Source organism: Rhinolophus hipposideros, assembly GCF_964194185.1.
Source record: "Rhinolophus hipposideros genome assembly, chromosome: 12".
Classification (NCBI taxonomy): domain Eukaryota; kingdom Metazoa; phylum Chordata; class Mammalia; order Chiroptera; family Rhinolophidae; genus Rhinolophus; species Rhinolophus hipposideros.
Window position 1 is genome coordinate 47271323 of NC_138058.1, and position 15341 is coordinate 47286663.

The 15341-nt window shown below is 38.9% G+C and overlaps 1 protein-coding gene across 3 annotated transcripts in view; it reads right to left on the reverse strand.

Annotated features, from left to right (window-relative positions):
- Positions 1 to 14869, reverse strand: part of PPM1B (protein phosphatase, Mg2+/Mn2+ dependent 1B) — a 64218-nt gene extending 49349 nt beyond the window's left edge. The window contains exon 1 of one of the 3 annotated variants that reach the window (XM_081068796.1): positions 14270 to 14869. The gene's annotated coding sequence lies outside the window, so the exon portion shown is untranslated. The remainder of the gene's footprint in view (positions 1 to 14269) is intronic. The other 2 variants (XM_081068794.1, XM_081068795.1) reach the window with 2 other exon arrangements.
- Between the last annotated feature and the right edge of the window lie 472 nt (positions 14870 to 15341).

A 15341-nucleotide genomic window follows, 5' to 3' on the forward strand; every position in this document is an offset into this window, starting at 1 on the left:
GCTCACGTTCATTAAAAGCTTAATATTCTAAGGTTAAAGAATTTTTCCCTTGACCATTACACTAATTTTTTCAGCCATTACTGAAATCAGAGGGAGTTCATGTCCTATCTGTATTTGACTATCTGGATGATGAAACAAGGTCTAAAGGTACTCTGGACTTTGTCATGACGTTATGCTTGATTGTTTTACTACAAGATTGATTTCAAGCATTTTCAGAGATCACCTTTCTAACTTCAGCAAAGAAGTCCAGGAATAAAATAACTGCTCTTCCTAATCCCAACAGTTTTTCAATCAGCTATGACAATCAAATAAGTTCAGGGCTATATAAGTTTACTTATAATTATTCTGTCTTTTCCTCCCTCCTAAGTAAACCACTCCAGATTATAAAAAACAAATTAAGAAAAATACCAGATAGCAAAGGTTTCATGAGGCTTTCAGAGGAAATTTTATTGGTGGTGTAACTGCCTAATCATTTTAGTGCTATGTTTATGACAAGTAGCAAAGTGGAACAGAACATGGCTCTCATCTATAGTTATAGTCCTAATATTCACCAGTGAATTTACCCTGGGGCGTGGCCATAGTATGGCCAACGTATTTAGAATGTTTTACACAGTGTTTGTCATGATATAATATATAACCTTATCAGCACAAAAAATCACCAATATTCGGACAAAACAACTCAAACACTCATGTCTTGCTTGGGAGAGTTAGCTCCTGCTTGATAGAATTAGTTCCTATATCAGTCTGGCCCTAAACAGGACGCTTCTCAAGATAAGGTACTTTGTAGTACTTCACACTTGATAACTCCTCCCTTGTTGAAACTCTACACTGCTGCTGAATTTGAAAATACAATCAACACACCCAGCATTCACACTACCTTTTTCCTTCAGCCTCCTAAATTCAAGAGGGAAGTGGACCCCTTAAAACAGTGATTAGCCTTCAACCCAACACACAGCATCATCCCTCTGATCCAAAACCATTGCTTCAGCTATCACTTCTATACTGACTTCTCAAATTAGATTTTAGTCTAGATTTTAATCATTACATTTGGCCATTCTACGTATCTCTTCAAGCAAACATAACTCTTCATCTCTGCAGCCAAAATACCTTCATATCCCAATCTACTTGTATTAACTACCATTAGTCTACCTATTCATAATCTCTCTTCTAGTAACTCAGACTAAAAACCATAAATCCTTTTTTTACATATAAATCCAACCAATATACACCAGTCCCTATGTTCCATCAAATCTCCCCTTTTAAGTGCCTCTCTTATCTTCTACCATAATCTTGAGCACCATCTACCATTGTCTGGATTATCTAACGGCCTCCTGGTTGGTTTCCTGGACAGACTTCAACTCCCCTTCCTTCAATCCACCCTGAAGATTACGACCAGCTTAATTTCCCTAAAACATACCTTCACTGTCCCAAAGAATGTAGTGACTTCCTACTCCCAAAGTGACATTAAGTACAAAACACCAGTCTGAACCCCCCTCTAATCTGCCCTGCCTAGGCTTCATGCAGGACAAGCACATCACGCGCATTCCCACCACACGGTCCGTTTGTCCTACCTTCTTTAATTGAGCTAATCAAATCGTGCCACGTGCTTAGGAAATAATACCTGCTCCGTGATGCCAGCCCCACCCCCTCATCCCACCCTCTCACCACTCGAACACCATTATCCATATTCCCTTTAACATTTTTGCCTTCGGTATTCCCTCCTACCCTACTAACTTGTGACCTTGGCACCTAGCAGGTACTGAGTAAAATACACATTAAAAATATACTCCTTCAAGAAAGGATATCCTAGTCAGCCATTACAACATTCACATACACAAAAAACTAAATTGGCAGAGAACTAAAAATCTACTGGAACACTGATTAACCTCCACCATAAACTACTGTACCATCTCCTACTAAGTACAAGCAGTTCTTAATTTCCAACAATTTTACTTTTGGTGTTCCACATTTAAAGCACCCAGCCACTTACACCCATTTATACAGATGAGGGCACAGTAATGAATTCATCACTTGGTTTGTCCAGATGCTCTGCATAAAGCATTCCCAACTCCCCACTCATACAGTGCTTTTTGAGAATCTCTTTGGCTTTAGGCCACAATCCATCAGCCTCGCTCTTCCTAGGGGTCCTTGGGCTCAGAGTTAAGAAAAGAAGGAGGAAGACTAAGCTAAGCTAAAGGAGGAATGTATAGAGGAAAAGAAATATATGCAAAGGATTGTTTATCTTAAGTATAAACTAATGACCTTGTCCACTCCACCTTCACCCCCAAAGTATCATTCAAGTACTATTCTTGCAAGCACTCACTTCAATCCAAATATCTTTGGAGTTATTTTAAAACTACCTTTAGGTTAAAATGTTTAATGTGTCATTTTATAGACACAGCATTTAATTAATCATTAAAAACAATTAACAAAAACACCAGTATTCTAAAGGAAATACACATTTATGCCTATAAGATTTTGTCAAGAAAAGAAACAAGAAAATAAAAAATAGGCTAGAAAAGTAGCAAATACACAAAAGAAGAAATTTGTCCAATAAAGATGAGAATGTTCACTCTCACTAATAGGAAAATGCAAATTTCCTAATAGGAAAATACAAAATTAAAGTCACAATGAAACGACATTTCTCTCTCATTAGATTGAAGGGGAAAAAAAAGATTTTCACTACCAAATGTGGACAAGGATATACAGCTGTGCTATCTGATATAATAGCTACTTACTAGTCACATGTGGTTAATAAGAATTTAAAATGTGGCTAATTCAAATTAAGATTTACTGTTAAGTAAAACACATACTAAATTTCAAAGACTTAACAGAGAAATGCAGAAAGATCTCAATTTTTGTTTACATATTGAAAAATTTTTTGATATACTAGATTAAATAAAATATATTATTAAAATTAACTTGTTAATGTGGCTACTAGAAAAATTTAAGTTACATATATGGTAGACATACTTTTATAGGACAGCAATGATACTGGATAGAGAGCAGCAGAAACTTTTACGTCCCACTGGTAGAAGCACAAATTGGTACAGCCACTTTGGAGAAATTTTGGAAATATCTAGTCTGTTGTAAGATGAGAACAGTCTACAATTCAGCAATTATACACCTTAGTATGTGCTGTGGAGAAACTGTCACATATATACAAAAAGACATATAAATGATGTTTTAACACCATTGTTTATAATTACAAAAACAATCCAAATGTCCATCCAAAGAGACTAGACAAAAAGTGTTATAATCATACAATGGAATACTAAGCAATACATATATAATACCATTCTAAAAAAGAAATAGAGCAACAAGTAAGAACTTCATAAAAATGTTAAGTAAAAAAAGCATATTGGGTAAAAAGACATTCCATATATCATCATGTACAAAAACTATAAAATCTCTTAAACAGTACTATATGCTATTCAGACTTACATAGAGATCATATATATGAGGGTAGGCACAAAATTCAGCATAATAAGGACTTCAACTTTACTGGTAAGGTACTATACCCTAAACTAAGCTGGGTAGTGGGTACTTTAGTGTTCATTATTCTTTGTAACACTTTTTACAACTGAAATATTGCTACGTTTTTAACATATGATTTTTGTATATCACGTATAGCACTAACTGGGAATACTTTATGGTTTGGGGGACATAAGCAAAATCTTCACAATTTTAACCATGTTAAAAGCAGTTATACCTTGAAAACAATAAGGATATAGGAGAAGCCACATATACCGTGTTTCCCCGAAAATAAGACCTAGCTGGATAATCAGCTCTAATGCATCTTTTGGAGCAAAAATTAATATAAGCCCCAGTCTTATTTTACTATAAGACTGGGTATAATATAAAATATAACATAATATAATATTATAATATAATACCGAGTCATATTAATTTTTGCTCCAAAAGACGCATTAGAGCTGATTGTCCGGCTACACCTTATTTTCAGGGAAACATGGCAATATGAACACCAAATATATAAACACCAATTTTATATCACTACTGTCGCTACAAAGAGAAAAGGGGAACAATACATACATCCTAGATCAAGAGTCGGAAAAGTTTTTCTTTAAAGAACCAAACAGTATATAGTTGGAGCTTTGCCGGGCCATATTGTTTCTGTCAGAAGTACTCAATCCTGCCATAGTAGTGGGAAAGTAATCAGATAATATATAAACAAACGAGCATGGCTGTGTTTCAATAAAACTTTATTTACAAAAATAAGCAGCAGGCCAAATTTGGCCAATAAGACACAGTATGATGACCCTGCCTAGATTCATCTTTAAAAAAGAAATCAATAAATCCATTAAGTGAAAGTCTGAAGGAGAAATGGATTTGCACAGTAACAAAATACGCCACATGAATAACCTGGTAATTACAAAAATGTTCCTGTCCATGGCGACATCTAGCGATCAGCACTTTAACCCAATGATCAAACTTAGCACCACTAATAGTATGACAATCAGGCATTTTGTGTCCTGCTGTGGTGTAACTTGAAGCAGCAGCACCTATGAAGTATCCTGGCCAAACTGTGCAACCTGAATTTAATGCAGTCTTTAGCTGTAACTTAACAGAAGACAAAGGAGTAAGTTTTTAAACGAGACCTCAAAGAAACAATCAAATTCTGACATAGGATTTTACAAGATAATTGATCTCTTCAAAAGGAGTATTATTTTTTTTAAGTGGGTGTTTAATTTAAAAGAGAACTGAGATGTAACAGCAAATGCAACGTGATGTATGATCCTTCACTGGACCTTGGTATGGAGGCGGGAAAGCTATATGAGACATTTTTGGCCCAACTGCAAATAAATTAGGGATCCATGACTTCTGGGATTAGATAACTGCGTTATGAAAGATAATATTATAGGCACAGAGAAAAATATCATTTTTTTAGCCTCATACTTAGGAGTATTTATGAGTGAAAGTGACATGATCATGTCTGTAATTTATTTTTAAGTAGTTCAGCAAAGGTTATGTAGATGAAGCAAATATGGCAAAACTATAAAATACTGTTGATTTAGGTGGTGGGTAGATAAGTACTCTATACTGTTACAATGTTCCACAGGATTAAAATTTTTCATAAAAGGCAAAAATGCAATGAGATTTAATTTAGCTTCTTAAATTTGATTCATCATTCTCCTCCACAAATATTAAATTAGTCCCAAGTCTCCCTAAAAGTTCTCAAGGTTACATATCAAAATCAACCAAAACGAAATTCTCAAGTTCATGACCCTAATGTTTCTCCTTTTAAGCATCTGATTTCTAAAAGTGAGAACAAGCCAAAAATTATAAGCTACTCTAATTATACTGCCATTCCACTTTCATACATTTTAGGAAAATTCTTAATATACAACATATACTTATAATTTTTTATCGCATTTTAACTTTTTACCTTGTATATTTATATACGTTTTACTCATTTTCTCACACCCCGACCCCCCAAGGCAGACTCAATCCTTGTTTCCCCCTAGTGCAAGCAGACAATATTTACTAAATAAAAATTGAATAAAAAATGTGTTCATATCTTTAACAAGCACCAAGTTCTTATGAAGGAATGTAAATCTCTTTCCCCCCTTTCTGACCCCTAGTCTCCTCTCCCTAAAAGACACAGTTTCTATGGGAAAATTTATTCAGTAACTATTTATAGAATACAACATAGATACACGAACAAACAGCTAAAAAACACAATTGTTGCCCCTATGAAGCTGTACTCTGGTAGAAAACGAGAATCTTAGAAAAGAACTCTTAATTATAGAGTCAAAAGGACCTCAAGATATACGGGCCAGTCCTCTGGACTAGGTAAAACACTGCATTACAGACTCCAGCTACTAATCCTATAAAGAATAAATAACTCACAAAGTCACAGAATCATGAAAAGGTTCAATGGGGACCTTAAACGGGGTCTTCTGCCTCCTAGTTTAGGTACTTTCAATTTACCATGTCATGTCATTTAGTAGTAGTAGTAGTAAATAGTATTAATGGTGGTTACAGCAATAGAAAGTACTCAAATGCTAGTGATTATAATGTGCCAGGCTCTATGGTGATGAGTTTTACATGGATTATATCAATTCAACAATTTTATGAAGTATATTATCATCCTCACTTTACAAACATAACGTAACTTAAGTTATCCATCTATGGAGTGGTAGAATAAGGATTCAAATCCAAGTAGTCCGAGTCTAGAGTCAGTGCTTCCAATCACCATCCTCCCTTTGGAGCGTTATCCACAAATAACCCACTCCAAATATAAAGGTTTCTTACACTTAACATACACTTATAAACATACACAAGTAAACATTGCTAAGCAACTCCTAGCCTCAGACAGGTGGATAGTATGCTGAGCCTCCTGGTCTATTTAAACCACCCAGAGTTAGCAGTAAATTCAACATCTACTGAGGTCCAGCCTTTTCTTTCAACATCGCAAACAAACTTTTTACTTATAATCCAGTATAACCTTATGGGACCACCATCATATATACGTAGTTTGTTGTTGACCAAAATGTTATGTAGCATATGACTGTACTTGACTACAAATTTTGGCCATGCAATATATACCGGAACAAAAAAACACACTTACATGAATTCCATTCGATAAGGTGGTCATAAAGTCTGAAAAGATACATGTACTTTAACATATTTTGGACTATAACATCAATAAATCATTTATTGTACATGAACCTGTGTTTCCAGAACTGATTGCCACACTGTGCTTAAATAAAAATTAAGTAAACAAAGACAGAGGCGAAAAAAAAGAAAGCAATACAAACCAAAAGCACAAGAGAACAGCAAATAACCTGAACTAAAAATACAAACCTATCACTGTAAAAAAGACTCAAGACGTAGGGTAAGAGCAATAATGTAATTTAAATCTAAATCATCACTAATCCTTCCAAACTGGAGTTAGATTTGATAAAACAAACACACAAAATGGGAAAGTAGAACGGAAAACCATTACGGATCAAGTTATCATTTCACTTTCACATTCTGACTCAAAACACTCCAGAATGGCTGACTAGAAATTAAACTCAGTTTCCTTACATTTAGGTCCTAAAACCACCAAAGCTGTAACAAAATTCAGAATTACATAAACAAACCAGTTATAAGAGATAATTTGAGAAATCAAGTAAGGTTGTTTTGTGTTGTTTTTTAATCTAAAATATAGGCCCTCAAAGATGTCCAAATGTTAACAGCTTAATGAACTTGGTCTGAGTTACAATACTAAATTTAATATATTCAACATTTCAAGTACTTTTGTACATCAGCGTTTTGATAAAAGTGATAAATACAGTTAGAAAAATATATTAAAAGTGAAACTAGTAATTTGAAGGCTTATTTGAGTACTGTAAATGAGGTCTCTTAGGTCATGAATGGAACTAGTGTTCATTTTTATATTGGAACACTGAAATAAACACAAGTTGATTTGCTTTAAAATAAAAAAAAAAATCAATTCATTGCAGCAAGCAAGATCACATGACACTGACTCAATGACACAAATGAAAGCAAAAAGATGCATTAAAAACAAAGATCGGGCCGGCCCGGTGGCTCAGGCGATTAGAGCTCCATGCTCCTAACTCCGAAGGCTGCCGGTTCGATTCCCACATGGGCCAGTGCGTTCTCAACCACAAGGTTGCCTGTTCAACTCCTCGAGTCCCACAGATTGAACAGGGCACCTTGAGCTGAGCTGCCTCCCGGATGGCTCAGTTGGTTGGAGCACATCCTCTCAACCACAAGGTTGCCGGTTGAACTCCCGAAAGGGATCGTGAGCTGCGCCCCCTGAAACTAGAAAACGGCAACTGGACCTGGAGCTGAGCTGCGCCCTCCACAACTAAGACTGAAAGGACAACAACTTGAAGCTAAACAGTACCCTCCACAACTAAGATTGAAAAGACAACTTGACTTGGAAAAAAGGCCTGGAAGTACACACTGTTCCCCAATAAAGTCCTGTTCCCCTTCCCCAATAAAATCTTAAAAAAAAAAAAAACACAAAGATCAAAGATTTCTCACACTTATTGTTAAGTGTGCAACGTTTGTGTAAACTCAGGAGGAGACATCATTACCAAACTGGACCGTCACTAGGAAAGCTATGTAACAGAAAGTAGACAACTAAGCACCTGCTTCAAAGCTAACTACAATAGGACATCCTCACCCAGAAATTTACAATCTAGGAAAACCAAAGGCACAACTTCGAGGAATACACCACAGCTATTAAGGGGACCAGTGACAAATACACACCAATTTGAGCACAACAGGCTAAGAGATTGGCTCTACCAGTTACCTTCAACAGAACTGTGAAAACAGAAGTAGCTATTGGTCAATCACTAACCTTTCAGGTATACACAACTCACAAAAAAACAGAAACGGCGTCTCTTCTAAACACAAATGACAGCATACATTTTAGAGGTACGTCCCAAGTTATTTAAGCCATTGTTAAAGACTTGTTAAAGTCCTGTTCACCCTGCTCCCATTATCCCAACCTTGTCTCCCATTCTCCTATCCAGGAACTCATCTACCTAAGGTTGGACAGTAAATGGAAACGCCTGAAGCCCCCGGGTGGGTTTCCTCATGCCTAGTGTAGGGATCTCTTTTCTATCTTCGTTCATTTTTAATCTTAGGCACATTTCCCCCTTCCTACTTCCTCTTTTCACATCCCAGTTTTTGTCCAGTTATAGAAAAACTCTTCTTCCCTCTCTCTTATTAAAAACAGTGAAGCTCTAATCACAGCTTTTAAGCACAGTAGGAAAGACCATACATCCCAAATTTACTGATCATAATTTAAGCCATCCACAAAGGGAACGTTGTAATGTAAACTGAGGAAGAGTGTTTGTTATCAGAATGGAAAATCTATGAGGGCAGGAATGAATGTTGTCTGTTCTGTTCAGTCTCCACCCTAGAACAGTGCCTTGTGTATTAGAAGGCACTCAGTGACTGTAAGAATAATGACTGGGGGTGGGGGAATTACCCCTGACTAAACACCATTAAACTAGACCGAATTCTTTACTTCTCAATGGGTGGGTAGCCTGGAGTAAGTAAAAGTAACAGGAAGCCTCTCAGTAACTAAACTTGATCTCCCATACAGTCAGTCTATCATTTAGAGTCCTTTGTGTTAATTATTTCCTCTTTGTAAAGGACTAAGAAGGGTCATCAGTGTTCAACAGATAAGGCCAGTTCATTAACTCCACGTTTACCACTTTTATCAGAAGAGGGGAAAAGCAACTCTGCCGAGATAGGTTAGGCACTCAGGAGCAATATGGACCCTCCTAGATTCTCCTACTCCTAAGAACATCTATTAACTATCCCTTTTCAATGTGCAGAGTGCACTTACGCATACTTACATCAAGAAAATAAAAGGAAATTAGATGTAAGAATCACTGACATTACTCTCAAGTTTTAAAGTGCTTATAAATCCTTCAGAACTTCAAATTATATACCCTTTATCAAACCTGCTTCTCCTCAGGTACATAGAGTAGCAGTCGTCTCCCATGATCTGAGGGGGAGGAGAATACCTTCCAACACCCTTAGGGGATGCTTGAAGCCACCAACCGCTATATATGCTATGTTTCCTTTATACATACATACCCATGATAAAGTTTAACGTATAAATTAGACACAGTAAAATATTAACAACAAAACGGAACAATTATAACAATATAGTGTAATAAAAGTTATGTGAGTGTGGGCTCTCTCAACATCTTATTGTACTGTGCTCATTCTTCTTATGATGACATGAGATGATACAATGCCTATGTGATGAGATGGACTGAGATGGAGTCACTGGACAAAGGGATGATTTACATACCAGAAAATGGCTCAAATTTCATCATGCTGCTCAGAATGGTGTGCAATTTAAAACTGATGAATTGTTTATTTCTGGAATTTTCCATTTATATGATTATAATATTTAACATTTTCCATTTAATATGACCGCTAGTAATTGAAACCACGGAAAGCAGAACTGTGGTTATGGGGGGATTACTGTATGCACTACCTATCAAATGAAATCTATTCACGTGGGGTTTTTTCCTTCTTCTGTTTTTTTTACATCAGCCAGGTAATGTGCCCATATCGTGGAAGGCCTGAGGGAGACACATCTCACAAAACAGCATGAACACCCAGTCATCATCACCCTTATGAACTACAAAAGAATCAGGGTTTTCTTTCCTCATACTACAAATCTGATTATACTTGATAACATAACCACATTATAAAACAGTTTTCCATGAAGGAAAAGGTTTTTCATGTTTCTAACATGTAAATGCACTTTTCATTCATAACCTATTTTGAAGTGGAGGACATTCTACACATATAAAAGCACGGCAATACTAGCGAAAGGTTTTATCCTCCCTACATATAACTGGACCCATCTCTAAGAGTAAGAAAAGTTCCTTAATATACAATAGAAGTCTGCCAATGTTTGTCTCTCCTCTAAATATCAAGCAGACCATGATATTGGGGTATTCTTTGGTTCAAAAGGATGCAAAACAAGTTTGCCAACTAGTGTTGTATCTAAACTTTAAGATCTTTAATTTTTTAAGAAACAAATCAATCTAAAGCCAATAAATATAATCTTGGTATTTCAACATACTCCAAAAGAAAACTCTGAATCCATTTCTTTATTAGCAAATGAATATTAAACTGTTTAGCTAAGTCATAAGAGCTTTATACTGGTGAATTGTGCTTTACATTATAAACCATGTTAAATTTCTAAATATATGAACAAGGTGAAATATTACACCTGATTGCTAAGCTACAGGGTTCTTGAAGTTAAGTAAGTTATTGCAAAGGGTATAATTATAAAAGGTGTATGTTATGCCAAAGAATAATAAGATATTGTAGATGTCGTCCTAAGTTAGTTGTAATAAAATAAAAAAATTTATTTGAGAACTCCGTGTCATGCATAACCTACCATAATATACTGTAAAATACTGATGTCTGCTATTAACATTAAATTGAAGGGGAGAAATAAAAGTCTGAAATTTAAATGAAAACTTAAAAAAAAAAAGGTATGAGTTACCACATGGTATTTGTTTCCTAGGTTGCTAGATGATACTGAAAACTAAATCTCAAAAGTCTTTATATAGTCTGAGAAATGCAGCATATAGACTACACTTTTGGAAAACTTCATAGCATTGTCAAGAATTTAGTAAAGACTTCTTTTATTCATAATACTGATTCAACAACTGGATCAAATATCTCAAGCTAGTCTAAATGGTGGGGGGTTTTTTGGTGAGTGTGGGGGAATACAAATGGAACGTTGAAAAGTGTAACTCAAGTCAAATCTACACAAAGAAGTTAAATCACATCAGAAATGTTTCATTTGAAAAAACATTCCAAGATGGCTAATCAGAGGTATTAGCACGTACTTATATTAGGCTAAAAGACCAAGTTATTTTATTTTAAATCAATGTTTTGATGTAAACAAGTACCACCAAGAAAAACAAAGGCAGATTATGAAGCCCAAGCACCCTCTTTTTACCTATACTTGTTAGATCAGCTGCTGGAAGCTCATGTTGAGCTCTGTCATTTTATAAATTTTGTGACAGTCGAGTAGAAACTATTATTACAAAAACCAGTATTCCCCAAATCTACCCTATTTCACCTTCACTGTTTAGTATGAGTACAGGATAGTGAGATGGGAAGTAATCCAGGCTATAATTCCAGAGGTTACCCAGTTGGTAGGAATCGTACCTCATATCCCCAATTAATCAGTTCTCTTAATCCACAATTCTGCTATGATATATAAGATACATGCTATATGCAATAAAACTTTAAATCTACTATAAATAGCAGATTGTTTCCATCTAAATTCAAAAATTAGTTCACTTAAGAAAAAAATAAAAAGAATCTAATACAATGTGAAAAAGATTCACTGAAAATCCGGAAATAACCATATTCCCCCAAATTCTCTTACCACAAATTGTAATTTTATATTTTAAGCTAAGTATTATCTTAATAAATTTTGCTATTAAAATTGTGGAATTTTTTTTTAAACTTAACCATTATAACTGATATTATCAGTGGTTTCCCAACTAATTTTTGCTTAAAAATCAGTGAACTAAGAAAGGCATATTTCACAGGAAAAGTGAGGGGCTCTGTAAAAAAATGTCCATTATAGGAAAATAAATTTTCAACAAGGGCCACTTTTTCTGACCTTGTCAACTTGCGAATCAGGTGTTCTTAGAAGCACAGCTATTTAGATACTACACCATTCCTTCAGATGATGTAATCTTAAGGAATTTTGTAATTATAACATATGAATTACTACATAAAATAGTATTTACTGACCTGACTGTCAGATAAACTGAAAAGGCTTTCGCCTACTCCTGGAGTCTTCATAGAAATCAGACACCCAGTATAAGAAAACAGGTGTTGAAAGCTCTGCTGGTCACTTTTAAGAGAGTAATCATAACGTGAACAAATCCAAAAGATAATGTACTAGAAACTGGAGAAATCTTAACTAATAGTTATGAAAAAACAAATAAAAATATTACTCCATGCTGATAATGCAACAACATGAAGAACCAGTGCAGAAACTATGATAATACTTTATGAGAGCAAAAATAAAGATGGAAAGGGGAAAACGCAAACAACAACAATTAAAAAACAAAACAAAACACAAGAACAACATTGAGAGAAAGTAAGAAGCTCAGTAAAAATCAGGATTATCCTTGAAAGAAAATCTGTTGATTTAAAAAGAAAAATCTGTTCTAAATACTAAACTTGAAAACTTCCACTGAAACACCACACTGCCTATTCAGGAGGCCTACAAAAATATTTTTTTTTAAAAATTATCGTTTTACTAGTATAGTATCAACTACATTTTAAAAAAGGAAAAAAGCCTGGACACTTGGAAAAGACTATTATAATAATTAGAATAACTTGTCCCACTATTTACTTAGAAATGCTCTATTTAAAAGTAGGCCAACAATAGGAACTTTGCTATTGCACAAGAGAGAAAGTAAATGAAATGTCTATTAGCATTCAGTGTCCACGGCATGTTTCTCCGTCTCCTTAGAACATACTGCCTTACACTGTCTACTCGGAACAATTTACCATTTCTACATCCGTGCAGTAGCTCAAATAAAGAGTTCCTGTGTTAATCCCACGGTAAACCTCAGTAATTCTCACATCACAGGAGTTGTGAACGTTTGTTAACAGAAAAAGAATGTTTTTTCCCAAAATAGCTGTAACGCTAAGACTGCTCAAATTCCCAAATAAGCCTTTTACAAGACTCCTGCCAACTTTATTTTGATACATTAAACATGTGGAGCCTATTTTAAAGGGTCTTTAGCTGCGACTTCATCAGAACAGCTTCCTGGTGGCTCGCGTGTCGAATTCTTTTTCAAGTTTTCGAGCCGTTTTCAGGCCAGCTTGAAGGCGGATGAATCGGGGCCACGACCAAGCGCTGGGGAAGCACGTCTGGCCGAAGACGACGGGCACAGGGGCTGGTTCCGCTAACGCCCGACAAGAGGTCACGCCGCTCAAAACACGGAATAACTATTTTCAACACTCACGGCGACATTCATTTTAAATACGGCCTCAGGTTTACGTTAAAGAATAAAAAACTGATCTGCCACAGACAGCGGGCGAGTCTCCTGTGAAGGGGCCTCGGGTCGCTCTGGGGGGGCTGACGCTGGCAATTCCGTTTAAGAGCTTCACTGGGTAAAAAGAATGACATCCGAAAAGGACTGCTGGGGAAGGCAGGGCCGAGAAGCCCGGCGTCCGCGGAGGGGAGAAAAGAGAAGCGACTCCCAGCCGCGAAGACGGGGACGAAGGCCGTGAGCCGCAGAGACAGAAGAGCGAACGAGACGATGTAACAAGGAAGTGGAGTGGAGCGCAAAGCAGGGCAGGAGCAGATGAGGAAACAAGCGGGGAAAGGTGGCGCTTCCGAATCGGCACGCACCCGGCGGGGGTGAGGTGAGGCCTGGGGCAGGGTGGCCCCCGCGGTTCCCTGTGAAAGGGACGCTCGCAGACCGGGGCCGACGACGGAGGCGAGCAGTTTGCAGGCGTCGGAGCAAACTACGACCGTCTCCCCCAGCCTCTCCCGCCCCGGCCGAGCGCGGAGGCGGCGGCGGGGGAAGGGGCCTACCCAGGGGCCGGGCCCGAGCGCCGCTCCCCCAGCTCCGCCGCACAGGAGAGGCGAGGCTTAGCCGGGCGGAGGCCCTGGCCGCAGCGCCGCGGCTCCCCGCCAACGGCCCGGGGTCGCGGCTGTGCCCGCGAGCGGTTTTCCCCACGGCAGGGCGCCGAGCGGCCTTACCTGGGGCCGGCGAGTGAGGCGAGGTGGAGGGCGTCCGCTCACGCCGCCGCAGAGACCCCTACTGCACTCAGCCCGGGCTTCCAACGGAGGCGCGCGCCTGCCTCGGCCGCTGCTTCCCCCTCGGGGTCTCGGCCGCCGCCTCCGCCGCCTCCGGGCTGTTTACACCGTCGGGCCCCGCACGCCGCCGCCGCCGCCGCTGCCGCCTTCTCTCCACCCTAGTGCCGTTGCCGATTCGGCCGCCGCCACCTCCTCCGCCTCAGCCTCGTCTCTCTGGAGCATCTTCCAGCCACCAAACCTTGAGAAACAGAGACTCCAGCCGCGCCGGCAGGAAACTCCCCCGCAAGTGCTAGGGGGAAGAGGCGGTCAGAGCACCGGCGGCTTTTCCGCCATTGAGCAGCAGTCGCTCAGCTCCTTCTGCAACCCCCTCCCCGAACCCCGTCCTTCCCCGCCCCTCGGGGAGCCCCGCCCTCAGATCCCACCCATTGGGACGCCGCGCGGCCTCTCTCTGTACTCGGTTTGCTGAGCGGGTCGTCAATCACCGCCCAACCTCCCACTCGGGCTGCCACTGTACCTCCGTACTGAGTTTTCGCCGCCCACCACGCCCCGCCTTTGAGTTCCTAGCTTTCCATTGGGCATCAATGACCACCTTCAATTGGCAAGGTCAACTATCCATCAAACACCGCCCACTGAGCGAGACCCAACCCTTTATTACCATTTACTTCATTCAGCCCCGCCTCTGCTATACCGCCCGGACGTCAGGGACCAACCCGCCCTATCAGCCATAAGTAGAGACCGCCGTCAATCAAATAACACCCACCTGCGCTCCGCCTCGCAAAGGCCGAACCCTAGCGATTCTCTTTTCTTATTGGTCTAAAGGGTGGCCCAAACCCTCAGTCATTGGCTTTCTCTATGTGTCCGTCACTGAACCAATTTCCAAGTCCGTCACACCGGCTTTTTTTAAATGAAAGCGCAAAAGGCGGGGAAGTATCCGAAAAACGATTGGCTAGTCTTCGAAAGCAGTCAAACCCAAAGTCTGTGCGGATCCTTCCCGTTTTACAAGGACCGTGCTCCT